The sequence below is a fragment of the Lissotriton vulgaris genome, chromosome 7, assembly GCF_964263255.1.
Source record: "Lissotriton vulgaris chromosome 7, aLisVul1.2, whole genome shotgun sequence".
Taxonomy (NCBI): Eukaryota; Metazoa; Chordata; class Amphibia; order Caudata; family Salamandridae; genus Lissotriton; species Lissotriton vulgaris.
The window spans coordinates 1164382603-1164395516 of record NC_141695.1 but is presented as its reverse complement, the minus strand read 5'-3'; the positions used below and the strand labels follow the sequence as shown (position 1 = coordinate 1164395516).

The 12914-nt window shown below is 48.7% G+C and overlaps 1 protein-coding gene across 1 annotated transcript in view; it reads right to left on the bottom strand.

The window, feature by feature from the left end:
* LOC147703099 (E3 ubiquitin-protein ligase RNF14-like) overlaps window positions 1-3977 on the bottom strand; it is a 165887-nt gene extending 161910 nt beyond the window's left edge. The window contains exon 1 of the mRNA XM_086931636.1: window positions 3775-3977. The gene's annotated coding sequence lies outside the window, so the exon portion shown is untranslated. The remainder of the gene's footprint in view (window positions 1-3774) is intronic.
* Between the last annotated feature and the right edge of the window lie 8937 nt (window positions 3978-12914).

Genomic DNA, 12914 nt, shown 5'->3' with positions numbered 1-12914 from the left:
CTCATTGACAATCGTGTGTACCTTGAGGAGAGATGGGAGAGGGGAGGAGAAAGAAGGGAGATTGAGGAAAGAGGGGAGAAAGGGAGGAGAGTTTGGGGATAGAGGGTAGAGGAGAGAGAAGGAAGAGTGTGGTGGGAGATGGTAGAGGGGAGGGGAGAGTGCTTATCCAATTTTGCAAACTGCCCTTAAGACCCTTATTGTGGCGCTGTATGTATGAAAATGCACTATCTTTTCACTTTTTAAAGTAAAATTTTGGAGTGCCATTTGGCGCCGCAGACACGCGTGGTTTGGTTCCTGGCGCACATAGCCATGGTTGCAGAGCACAGAGACCCTCCATTGCCGCACACAGAGGAAAAAAATTAGAGGGAACATTGCTCCTCTCCCTTTCAGGTGCCCTTTTCTCCCTCTCCTGCACAGTCCTGCGCGATGACTCTCCTGTGGACAGATATGGACATTGGCTTAGTGGTGCTGCAACCTTGTATTTCAATTACAATCCAGTCACACAATTTCATGGTCCTCAACTGCCTCTAAATGTAGTGTGTGGCATGCCTGTCATTCTTTCATGATGACTGTACTGATGTATGTTGCAATGACTACCTCTCCCATGATGCATTGATGGTTTATCCCAAAGCCTGTACTGGAGTGTGTAACACACAGCCACATTGGGGAAGGGAGACAGGCAAGCAAGGGGGGAGGAATTATGGACATGTCCCTTGCCTTGTTTTGTTGCAGCTCGGGCTGAGCTGTCAGCATCACCAATCCCAAATATACTCTCTGGCTCCAGGGTGGACTTCACAAGCTGTTCCAAGTCCGTAAGAGCGAGTGCCCTGCTCCTTCCTCCCCCTGTGACATTGGCCTCTTTTCTCTGTGATGCCAGCTTCTTCTTAGTTATGATCCTCAGATCATACCTTCTTTTCTTGAGGTCATCTACTTCTCTTGTAGTCACCCCTATGGCGTTCACCTTAACATGGATTCCCAGCCAGGTGTTCCTCTTCACAGCCTCTGCTACCTGCAGAGACTGTTTGCCAAAAAGCTGGGTGTGGTGTTTTACCACCTCCTCCACCAGCACCTGCGCTGAACTTTAGTTTTCTTTTCCGGTCAGCACCTTCCTTCTGGGAGTCTAGTGAATCCATCCTGCACTTCTGCTCAGCTCAATACAGCCAGTCAGTGTCTCACATCTCTCCTGGATGTTCAGTTAGTCTGCACCTGCATGGGTGTAGCCACTTCCTTGTTGAGGGGTGGGGTGAATGCACGTGATTGGTTGTTTGCTCAATTGCTTGTTTTTTGTATCTCCGATTCGGTATTTAACAATTCGGTACTTACAGAATCAGTAAAAACCTATTCTGTAATTCCCATTCATTCCTATGGGCCTGGATGCCCATAGGAATGAATGGGAATTACCGAATCAGTTTTTACCGATTCGGTATATATCGAATCGGTAAATACCGAATCGGAGATTCCGAATTTTACCGAATCAGTAAATGTAACTGATTTTTTTCCTACATCCCGTTTTACAATTCTAAAATACCGAATCGGTAAAATTCGGTATTTTAGAATCGGTAAAACAGCATTACCTACATCTGGCCCTTAATCTCCAGTGCCTTAAAAAAATAAATGAATGGGTCCATCTGTAATGCAACTAGTGCTCATGTAAAGTGCTCTGAGATACCTTCTCGTCGACTTTAAGCTATATAAAATACAAAAATAAAAACAGCTAATAGTGATCACATTAAACGTTTTCGACTCCACGCATCAACCAGGTATTGCAGTGTCTCCAGAAATGGTGCCCTTCCTCACCCGGGGAAAACAATGCTGTTCAAAGAAAGACGAGAAAACTAAAGTATCTGGCACACTCTTTAAAGTAGCGCTAATGGGTTTGGGTGTGAATAAAACCAATCTGGCCACTTTGCGACCACTCTGTTTTGCTTTATTTAGTTATTTATTTATTTTTCGGATTTTTAACCTTTTTTCTCTCTGTCTCAGGGCTGCACTTTGGAATAGAAAAATGCCAGAAAAAGACATTTCCAGTAAAAGTGTCTCTTTTTTTTGCAGAGGGTAATAGCCGTTTCTTGAAGTCATGGTTTTCAGCAAGTGAGGCGGAGCGAGACACAGACAGTAAGAGATGGAAGAAGAGGAAGAAAGAGAGGGGGGCAGAGCAGGAGAAGTGGACACTGACTGTCCTTGTCTTTTCTGGGCAAGAAGGAAAAGGTGAGGGCCAGATGCACAACCCATGTTTGCATGCGCAAATCGATATGCATGCAAAAACTAATAGGGCCATATACAAACCCTATTAAGCAAGTCGCAATTTATTTGCGACTCGCAATTAGGAATTAGGAAGGGGCTTTCCAAAGACATCCCTTCCTAATTGCAACTCGCTACCCTATGCAAGAATGCAATTGCGGTCGCAAAACACACGCAATTTACTACCCTCTTCAAGAGGGTGGTAATGCACTTGTAAATAGGAAGGGGGTCCCCAGGGGACCCCGTCCCCATTGCAAATGCACGGGAAAATACTTTTTAGGGGCAGGCAGTTGTCCCAGGGACCACTACTTGCCCTTAAAAACTGAAATGAAAATTTAAAAAAAAAAAAAATTAAATGCATCCCGTTTTCCTTTAAGGAAAACGGGCTGCATTTAAAAAACAACTGCTTTATTGAAAAGCAATCCCAGATATGGAGGTCTGCTGAGCCCAGCAGGCCACCATACCTGGGAGAGCCAGCCATTCCTAATGGGGTCGCAAATTGAGAGTGCCTCATGAATATTGATGAGGCATGCAATTTGCGACCCCATTGGGAATCGCAAACAGTATCTCTGACACTGTTGTGCATGGCATTTAGCGACTCACAATTGAGTGCAATTTTCAAGTCGCTCAATGCCCCAGTCGTACATTTTATTCATTTATTTATTTAATACGATTTTATATAGCGTGAACATTACCCGAAGGTGTCAGAGCGCTTTACAAAAGAACCATAAGGACTTTGGATTACATGAGTTATATAAGAGATACAAACAGAAAAAAATTGCAAATGTACAAGGTTTAAAGTCACTCAAAGAAGAGATATAAAGAGGAAACAATTTCACATGTACAAGTTGTAAAGTCACACAAGGAAAGATACAAACAGATAAACACTAAAATCACATAGGAATGGTAGTAAGTACAAAGGTCTACTACATATACTAGTGGTTAGAGTTCTATATATACAAGAGTCCTTTTCCTTACCTGCCACCCTGCCCGTCCAAAACGTCTGAACTATTGGCCTTGGCTATTTCTGCCGTCCTGGGGCGCATTAAAAAAAAAAGTAGGGGAATGGATTCTATTCATTTTAAAAAGTAGGGGCTGGGCACGCCGTGCCCTGCCAATCCCGCCCACTTCGAACACGGAGTACAATGACTAAAAAAAAATGCAGCTATCCCCACCATGAGTTACATATCCAGTGCTTGAAATGGAACAATAGACCTGCTTTGTTGCTCGCCAATTAAAAGTATTACGTTTCTCTTGAAAAGTGCAGGTACTCTCCCTCTCAAAATTTAAAAGTGCTGAGTACCGGCCCATGTGAAGAATTATACAGATCTATGTGCCGGATTGCTTTAGAGCAGTATCTAACAACACTCCTAGGTGAACGGGAGCCCCGCATACCTGCTCTGTGTGCTTCAGATCGTTGGCTGCCTTTGTAAAAGATTATTTTCACAACGTCAGGCACACGACTCGTTTGCTTTATTTTTCAGTAAGTTCCCCATTAATCGTTGAGTAATATTTTAAAAAACATGCAAATACCTGGAGGCGGAGGGCGAGACCCTCAGACCGAGTTCTTGCTTTCCTGCTCCAGGAATGCCCCTGTTTAAAGTCGGTGTTTGCACTGTGGGCGTCAGCTGATGTAAGCTGAGGGAAACTCTTCCTGGTGACGTCAGTGTTGGCACAGTCAGCGCACGCGAAGCAGCAACAGAGGAGACTGGCTCATAAAGAGACCGCACAGTGAAGGAGTGTAGTAGCAACCGAGCAGCTTGACAAGACAAAACAACGAGCGGGGCGTAACCTATCTTAAAGCAACAGTACAGCCAAACTAGGTGGCATGCTACCACAAATGTAACGCCATGAATACAAAATGATGTATACTCACCATTTGTATTATTTACTTTGTGAATGTAGGGTAATTATATCACGAATACCCTCAACCTGAATTCAAAGAAACACCTAGAGCTGTCAGTCCACAGTATGCACTGTAGAAGACAAAGTTGTTTGAAAACAATTACAGAAAGAAGCACAACATCTGGATAAATCTAAAGTTTTAGTGAATGCAAGATGAAGAAAAACATGAGAAATATAAACAGCGACTGTATTGCCAGCATGAAATACATCAAGGGGGTTTACAGCCTGTTTTTGATATGTATATGTATATTCGTATTTTTATTTGTATTTTAACTGTCTTTGCTGTTTATGATGACCCACTGCCAGGGTAAGCCCAGAGTTCATGATTTATCTCATTGTTTAGCATGTCATCTCTAGCATGTTCCATACTATTAGTCTGCATTTGTTTTTTGATTGTATGTTCTTAAATAATGAAAATGCATCCTTAATATAAATTGTATTCTTTTATTTTAACAATTTTTATTAGTTTTCAGTTTAGTAGATGGATCACAAGAGGATAACAATCATGAAGCATTTATATACGATATAGACTAGAGCTTGGTATTAGCAGTGTTTAGTCAGGAGCAATCGGTTCATTATTGCATAACAATAATACAAACATTGACATATCAGATCACAACGGGGTGGGAATTCATATACCATCCTCATGGGCCGGCTAATCAGTTATCTTCGTATAAGTATTACCTCCTCATTACGTTTCCATATCGAAAACAAAACAACTAGCGGTTAGGTCACCTCCTCCCTCTGCCAGTAGTATGGAGCTCGCATGCGTTTCCGCAGAGGAGAAGGCCACCCCCCTCGCACCCCCCCCCACAAATAAAGGGTCCCCAGGGCCCATACCTAAATTAGAGGAGTCAACCAGCTAATGCGGCAAACCAATTTGCAATTGAGTCATCCCATAGGGTGAGATTGCCACCGAGTTAGGGTATGAGGGAATCTTTATACGTCTGGAGCTCATGCAGTAGCCCCCCCCCCACGCAGGGCTCCTATAAGGACCCTCCACAATCCCCGACCTCCTCCCGTCTCAGTGCCACCACCTCAGCCTAGCCCCCTTTAATGGTGGCCGCGCGCCAGTGCTATATGTTCAGGAGAACACGCGCCTTCCAGTCAGGGCCGAACTGGAAACCAAAACTGGCGCTGGCAAAGTACTCGGCCGCCCCCCCCCCCCCCAGGGGTTGTGGGTGCCGCCGAGCTCTTTGCCAGGGCCGGTTTTCGGCCCTGTAACAAAAACGGCCCCCAGGGGCCCAAAACCGTCCCCCCACCCGTGTGGCGCACCGGGGGATTGCCCGGTACCGCTATGGCCAGTCCGGCCCTGCTTCCAGTGCATCACTATGGACCGCCCGCTGGACTATGAGGTGGGTGAGGTATTGGATTGGAGACCATTTTGTAGTTCACTCACTGGCCCCAGCGAACTTTCCACAGGAAATATGAACTATATGTGAGCTTTAATAAATCCATCAGATTTTCTAAATCTTCTGACTCTGCACAGAAGAGCTGGAGATTCTGGACTCTCATTTAAACAAGTATTGGCATAGCCAATAGGTCTCGCCCTTGGGAACTTATAAGTGTTTAGTCATCCAGCACAATATCTTTCCTGCAACAACATCAACTGTTGCATGGCTAATCACTTATAAGGTCCCAAAGGCGAGACGTATTGGCTATGTCAATGCTTGTTAAATAATGTTGCTATTTTAAATCTCACAGTTGCATTGTTTGCTTTGCAACATTTTTACATTTTGTTGATAGTTAAATATCTTATTTAAATGTATGGTCCGAAGTGCACCACTTTTGCAATGTCTTTTATTTCAAATATATCCACAAAATTCCAAAAGTAATTAGAAATCTTCTCTTTATTGTTGCTTCATAAGTATGTGCCGAAAACCAGCCAACGCGTTTCATCCATGTGAATGTAGGCTTCTTCAGGGCACAGAGAATTTGTGAAATCCTATTCGTCATCCAAAAATTGTGGTTCTAAGTCTGTTCATTATTATCATCAGAAATAGAAATAAAAATTACTGAAATAATCCATCAAATAGGACAAACATGAATAGATAATCATGAGATGCCCGATGTCTTCTTCACAGTGAAATTTATTGGACCTGTATATCCTACAGTCTGGAAAGATGTCTACGAAAAAATGGGGACAAATCCGCCTGTTGTCGAACACTACAATTGGTGCGGACCTCTGGAAAACTTGACACTCCTCCCAGTCCCAACGAGATGATGAGCGTGGTGGAGTTTTAGCAAGCTTGGTCTGGAGAAGCAGAAACATAAGATTTTAAATGTAACACAGTGTTTGGTGTTGGCTTTACTGATAAAAATGTATTTCTACCCAAACATAACTTTTTAGCAACATTAAGATAATAAAAGACTGGGAAAAAGAACATATGTTTGTAACCTATTACTTGCATTTTACTTGCAGCTCTTTGATGCCAGTTCATAGGCCTCTTTGCTGTGCTAGGATTGTAATTAATGAACTTCAAGTAGCAAAAAAAGGTTCTCTGTGACAAAATCAGTACCTCACTGAGCTTGCTACATAAAATACAGTACTGTGATCTGCATGATGCATGTGTTTGCAGCACTTTATGATGAGTCAAAACTGACTGGACAAAACCCCATCTCTCTCCAGCAGGCTCATTAATCACCAGAGTTATCTTACGTTTTTACTAGTGCCTGAATATTGCTGGCGCACAAGGGTGCTTTTAACTCCATCAGACACTTCAAACTCCAGCAGCCTGAGTTCGGAGCACGCGCTCAGTTGTGTACATGCACGTGCCTGGGTTGTGGGTTGCGTGTGTGGCCAACATTACGAGTGGTTGTATACGCGGGCTTTGGGTCTTTGTGCTAGCACGGCCGGCAAAAGCTTCTGTCCGCCCCTCGCTCGACTGCTTGTGCGCTGTAACACATGACATGCGATGGCGGTCTCACATCCGAGCGGAGCTCAGGGTGGAGTCAGCACTCTCTGCAGGGCGGTTTCTTATCTGACCGGGGTGCAGGGTGGGGTCAGCACTCTCTCTGCACGGTGGTTTTTACACTGATTATACCCTGATTAATGTGTCATGAGGGTAGAGTGGACTTGAGAAACTTCAGAGAGCCCTCTCGCACGAGCTGCGTGAAAAACCCACCGTAGGACAGACATTTAAGTGTATTGCTCCGATCGGCCGAGGGGAAAAGTGTCTTTGGCACAGAAGTGTCCAGTCATCCAGGCACGTAGGTCAGTCAGTACAGTCACCTAGAATGGAATGCAGTCATTCATTTACGATTATTCCCACGTCGGTGGACATGAGGCGCCTGAAGTGACCATGTTTTAAAAATAAACAAAGAAAGAGGGAGTTAAAGGGATGAAGCACAGAGATAAGGTTTCAAACAGGGACGAGACTCGTACAGCATTTCCCTTGCGGGAGCAAGCAGCGGCGCCATCTGTATCAAAAGCACAAGCGTGTTAATTACAAACCGCTCCTTGCTCCCGCAAGGGAAACGCCAAAACATGCACGAGTGCCAATAGAAACCTATGCAAAACATGCATGAGTTTCAAGCAAAGTCCTGAGCGATTCCGAAAGGCCCCCTCCTAAGCAGATCGTGTGCCCTGCGTAGGCGAGACCTGAAAAGCACTGGAACAAGTAACTGTTATAGAGAGTGTGTGTCGGGGAGTCAGAGTGGAAAGGGTAGAGGTTTCTTAATATGTTCTCCTTTTTTTATTTTTTACCTCATCTTGTGCCCCCCTTCACACACACGCACAACACGTTGATAATAATCCTGGAGAGCAGCCACACACAAACACCACTGACCCCTCACAATGTGGGACTTACACGCAGCTGCTCAGGAAAACAATTGAATAACAAAGCAAGGAGGGCGTGGCTAGCGACCAGGCAAGATGGCCGCAGCTTAAGAGAGCTCCGAGACTCAAGGGGCTTCCCGCCAAAATCCGACCATTAATCCTGTCCCAAACTGGCTCAAAAAGCATAAATTCTTGAACAGGAGCACATCCGCTCCCAGTACAGCCGATTTTTGGCATCCAGGCCCCACAGCATGCGGAGATCCGGAGCAGTACACCCGGCGGCCTACTTTCCCCACCGGAGCCGGGGACTCTGGTAGCCGCGAGACCCGGGAATAGCGCGACCCAAGGAGAGGTCGCTCCAGGTGCCACCGCAAGGGCTGAGCCGGCCGACGAGACCTCCTGCTGGCAGCACCCGCATGACAATGCGGGCGGACCGCCTTCACCACCGGGGCCCCCATCGCCTGCTCAACGGGTCGCACAGCGCGCACAGCCGGTAGGTGCGCAAGAAGATCCTCCACACCAGAGGCGGCAGACGGCGGGCTGGTGAGGGACTCCCTGACATCCAGAGTCTCTCCCCCCCCCCTCTCCACATTAGTGCTAGTCTGGGCCGAGCGGCAAGGGGAACCAGCGCTGCAACTACGCCGGCAGCGCGACGTGCAACCCCATCATTGCTACCACCTACATCCGCAACCTCAGGCAAGAGAACGCTGACACAGCGCCAGGGGAAGACAGGTGGTTCCCCCCCGGGGTCCCAACGGACAGTAGAGGCCCCAGTGGCCCAGTGCTCAGCAAGCAAGGACAAGAGGGGAGGCCACCAGACTGCGGCCCCAGGAGGGGGATATAATGAGTGGCAGAGGGACAAGGGGGCAGGTGCAGGCCCCAAGACTGGACAAGTATGCCTATAATAAAGATGGCACCGAGGGGACGAAAGGGACGGCGTCGCAGTCCTCCGCACAACTGCCTCCCAGCTCGGGTGACACCGGGGAAATCACTCTAAAAGACGTCATGGCGACACTGCAGACTATGCAATCCTCTATGGGCACGATCTCTACGGATATCTCCTTCATGTGGGCAGACCTCGCCAAAGTAACGGACCGCCTGGGGGAAGTTGAGAAAACTGCAAACGGACTGTCGGCGGACGCAGCGGACCTCCAGGTCAGAATGACTCAGCTGGAGCAAGATAACATGACGCTGAAAGCTAAACTGGACGAACAGGAAGGTAGATCCAGACGCAACAATGTACGCCTGGTTGGCGTACCGGAGACAGCCGGGGACCAGGCCCTTGACCTATTCGTAGAGGACCTCATTCAAACTCAGCTGAAACCGCATGGCCTCTCTAATTATTTCTCGGTGGAACGGGCCCACCGAGTGCCAGGAGGGAAAACGCGCTCGGGGAAACCGCCAAGGCCCATTTTGGCGCGCTTTTTTAACTTCCGTGACCAGGACGCCATTTTACAAGCGGCGCGAGTGGCCCCTCCGATCAAGATCGACAACTCAGAAGTCACCTTCTACCCGGACTATACAGCGGCGGTGGTGCAACAACGTAGAAGCTTTGTGGAAGTGAAGAAGGAATTGCGCAGCAGGGAACTCAAGTACTCCATGTTATTTCCAGCGCGGCTCCGAGTAGAATCCGAAGGGAAGACGTGGTTTTTTGACACCCCGGGAGAGGTAAGAGACTGGCTGGAAGGTTGGCGACCGGCGAGAGGCCCTAAAAATCGAGGACCGGCCCGCGGCGATCCAGAGGAAGGCAGACAACGTGGGATGGGCGGACGCTGAGGACATTACCCTGGAGGACTGCAACATAATTATGGGACAGCAATTGAACTGATGCATGGCCTAAGCCGACAGCAGGGCGGACTATGGCTGCTGGGAGGGCACTGATGGGGGTGGTGAGGGTCCGCTCTACCATGAACATCAGTAGCAGCCCTGGGCGGACATTGCAGACCACTCTGAGAAGACGGCAAGAGGTAGGAGATGTCATACCTAAACAGCCATAATGGGACTAATTCCGAATGGGGGCTCACTGGGGCCCACGAGGTCTCACCCTCCAGCATTATGCAGGTTACAAGGGACTGTAAGCACTCTGCTCAGTTGGGGAGGTGGATAGTTCTGGATCGGCCGGGCAGGGAGGCAGGGAGGGGGGATGGGGTTTCTAGTTATGCAATGTTTAAGTGCATTTCTTTACAGGTTATGGTTACGCAGTCTCTCCTAGGATCAGTAATACGCAGGCCTGATGCACAGGAAGCACATGCAGGATACAGGTACACTGATTGCGGCTTCGATCCTAACATTACACTTCACAGATACCATGCAGAGCACCGGACTGACGGGGGATGATCCCCAGGCATCGCGAGTGGTCACCCCCCCCTTAACAGTGATATCATGGAATATCAATGGTTTGGGCCACAAAATTTAACGGGGTCTAGTCCTGCAATATCTAAAGCGGAAGGCACCTACCGTGGTTCTGCTTCAAGAGACCCACTTAACGGGCCGGCTTGTAAGGCACTCAACCGCTGGGGGTTTAAAATGGCCGCGCACGCGGAGTTCTCCTCCGGATCCAGAGGTGTGGGCGTCTTGATACAAAAAAGCTCCCCACTAGTGATCACCAAGATGTGGCGGGACGATCATGGGAGGTTCGCAGCACTCACCTGTCAATGGGAGGGGCACAGCTACAATATGGTTTCAGTATACATTCCACCGACACTTCACCAGGCAACACTTCAGGATCTTAGTAAACTGCTGTTAGAATTACCGGAGGGTGAATTAATCCTAGGTGGGGATCTGAATGCTGTTTGTGACACGACTGTCGACCGCTGCCCACCCAGAGACAGTAATAGACCCAGCCAACTCATCAGAGACTTTCTTGGGGCTATGGGTTTGACCGACATATGGAGACTCAAACATCCCACGGACCAACAATACATGTACTATTCGGCGGCATACAATAGCCTCTCCCGTATTGATTATATCCTTACTCTGGCGGTCTCCCCAGAGAACGTTACTGCGATTGACCATCTAGCTTGGGGAATCTCAGACCACTCCCCGGTACAGCTTACTTACGCTACCCACCGCCCGCGGCCACAGCGCATCTACCCGTTATATCCCGGCTTCCTTCAGAATCGTAAGATTGCAAAGACCCTGGTAACGGCCACAGACCTTTATTTTGTTGACAACGCAGGGTCCGTGGACTCCCCGTGTGTACTCTGGGATGCGTACAAACCGGTCATTAGGGGGCACGCAATCTCCACTATTACCCGAAACAAGCGGGAACAAAAACAAGTCGTGGACTCACTAGAGGCAACAGCACTGCAGGCAGAGAGAGCGCACGCACTAGACCCCAATGAAACCACGGCGCATGCATTGACACTAGCGGGGCAGGATTTTCGGGCTTATGCCGAAGCTGAGGCTAAAGCGAGACACATGGGCACAATGCACAGAATTTACGAATTAGGAGACAAAACAGGGAAAATGCTCGCATGGCTGGAAAAGAAAGAAAGAGCGAGTAGATGGGTAGCGCAACTGACACTTGGGGATGGTACACTGACCACTGACCCTCGGCTAATTGTCGAGGAGCTGGCAACACACTATGAAAGCGTTTACACTCCCCATGCACAGGCAACAGAGGAATAATGTGGGCAGTTTCTGGATGATATACCACTACCAACACTGCAGGAGGAGGATGTGGAAACGTTGGAAGCCAATCTGTTGGTGGAAGAGGTGGGAAACGCACTGGGGGCACTACACACGGGCAAAGCGATGGGGCCCAACGGGTTACCAGTGGAATTGTATAAAAAGGTAGCGAACAAGGTCACCCCCCATTTGGTCCACATGTACAACGACAGCCTAACGCAGGGAACTTTGCCCCGGGATCAGAGACTGGCGACAATAGTAACGATACACAACCCGGGTAAGCGCCCGGAACACCCATCGTCCTACCGGCCGATATCCTTGATCAATGTGGAGGCGAAGTTACTGGCCAAAGCGCTAGCAATGCGACTACAGCCTCATCTGGCGACGCTGGTCCACCCTGACCAGTCGGGCTTTATGCCCAGCTGCAACACCTCCCTTAATCTGCGGTGCCTACACGGCGTGCTGGCCCGGACCCACCTCCTTCACCAGGACGCGGCCATTCTCTCCCTAGACGCGACGATGGCTTTCGATCAGATAGAGTGGCCATTTATGTTTGCCGTCTTACGACGGATGGGTTTCGGCCCCAAGTTTTGTGGCTGGATCCGGCTTCTTTACACGGCACCCCTGGCACATGTGGTCGCCAATGGTCATATCTCGAGATCGCACTGGGCAGGAGGACGCGCCAGGGCTGCCCGCTCTCTCGCCGCTCCTCTTTGCCTTGATCTTAGAACCACTGGCAGCCTGGACACTCACACCACCACTATTTCAGGGGATAACTTGGGAGGCGGGCTGGGAAGACCGTATCTCCTTGTATGCCGATGACATACTGCTCTACATGACATCCCCTGCAGGCCCTCCTGGATATACTTACAAGGTTTGGGGAGAAATCCGGTTACACAATCAACTGGTCCAAATCACTGCTTTACCTATTGCACGGCCCGGCTCCACCCCTGCCCCCAGACTGCCCAGTACAAATAGCGACCAGAGGACTTAAATATCTGGGACTCTATATTACACCTCAGGCCACCACCTTTATGGCAGAAAACCAGCAGCTTTGTCTGAGGTGGGATGATGGTTGTCCGCTGTATTGGTACCGATAGCCTGTGGGCAATGTGGGTTAGGATGCGGAGGATGGTTGTCCTTTTGAGCCTGTAGTGGGCAATGACATTCTCTGGTTTTCTGTCTGTGCGGCTGGTGCGTTTCCTGAAGATTCGCTGTCTTTGTCTGCGCTGCCTCTGTGGTGATCGGGGATGGGGGGCATGGGGGTGGTGGCAGTGGATGTTGTGGCCCTGTTGGTGCTCCCAGCTGCATGATCAGTAGCTCCATGGCATCTGTTATTCTTCATGTGTGGCTCTGGGCT